Source organism: Mirounga leonina, unplaced genomic scaffold, assembly GCF_011800145.1.
Source record: "Mirounga leonina isolate KUSES-001 unplaced genomic scaffold, KU_Mleo_1.0 Mir_53, whole genome shotgun sequence".
NCBI classification, from domain to species: Eukaryota; Metazoa; Chordata; class Mammalia; order Carnivora; family Phocidae; genus Mirounga; species Mirounga leonina.
The window spans coordinates 87320998-87322316 of record NW_023270807.1 but is presented as its reverse complement, the minus strand read 5'-3'; positions in this window follow the sequence as shown (position 1 = coordinate 87322316).

Genomic DNA, 1319 nt, shown 5'->3' with positions numbered 1-1319 from the left:
TATTCTATTCTATTCTATTCTATTCTATTCTATTCTATTCTATTCTATTCTATTCTATTCTATTCTATTCCATTCCATTCCATTCTATCCCAATCCCATCCAACTGATTCCATTCCATCCTATTTTAAATATATCCTGGTCATGAACCCTGCCTTGTTTTTGTGCCCTGGTTATGGGTACTGAACCATAGTTTGAAAAATACTACTAAGAGGTTAAAGGCCTTACCTCTTTCTGCTTTAGGAAATCTGCTTTAGGAAATTTGCTTTAGGAAATTGCTCACCTTTTCCCAAGTGATAGTATTATCTTTTCAAAGCTTTGAGGAAAAGTCCTGAAAACCAGGGATTAAGCATCTGCCTTTGGCTCAAGTCATGATCCTGGGTCCTTGGATGGAGCTCCTCAGGGAGCTTGCTTCTGCCTCGGCCTCGGCCTGCCCCTTCCCCTGCTTCTGCACTCGCACGCGTGCGCGCTCTCTCTCTGTCAAATAAGTAAATAAATTCTTTAAAAAAAAAGTCCTGAAAACCAGTTTACAGACGTCATTTTTCTCCCATCTCTTCTCACAACTGTTCTAGCCAACTCCTCCTCCCTCTCCACACTCCCCCTAACATATGTTATAAAAGTGAAAGAGCAGATTTCAAAGTCAGTGGACAAAATAGCAAGCTTTTATTAATAGAGATCTTAACAGCAACAACAGTAACACCTACAGGCTTACTGGAGTAACTTAGTAACAAGGTATCCAAGCCAGGTTCTTTGAATGTGCAGGCAGGATACAACTTCTCTGAGTGTCATATTCCAAACTTTCATAATGTGGAGATTACGGTAGAGAGCTTTAAAGGTACTTCCAGCCCTTAATTCTCTGTTTCTCCCTAAGATACCTGGGCAGCCCATTTTACCTCTATCTACTTTACAGTATTTCCACAGTTCCTTTTTATTGGTAAACACATGGAGACTGTTTACTCAGTGTCAGGCACTGTGCGAGGCGTGGGCTTGCAGACATAAGTGGGCCTTTGCTTGTGAATTCTTGCACATTCGGGGCCTCTTTTCCATGCCCATTGTTACCACCTCCTTCCAGATGATCATTGCTTCAGCCTAAACTAGCACAACACCCCCTCACTAATGTTCTCCCCTCTGAGCTCTTTCTCCCCTCTGAGCTCTTTCTCCCCGACCTATTATCACCTCACCGCGAGCACAAGCTCACTGTAACCCCATTTGGCAGTTTAGTCATCTGGTTAAAAATCCTTAACTGGCCCCTAATGTTGGGAAGATAAGATCTGAACTCCTTAACTTGGCATTTTCTGTCTTGAGCTGGCTTTGGCCTCCGT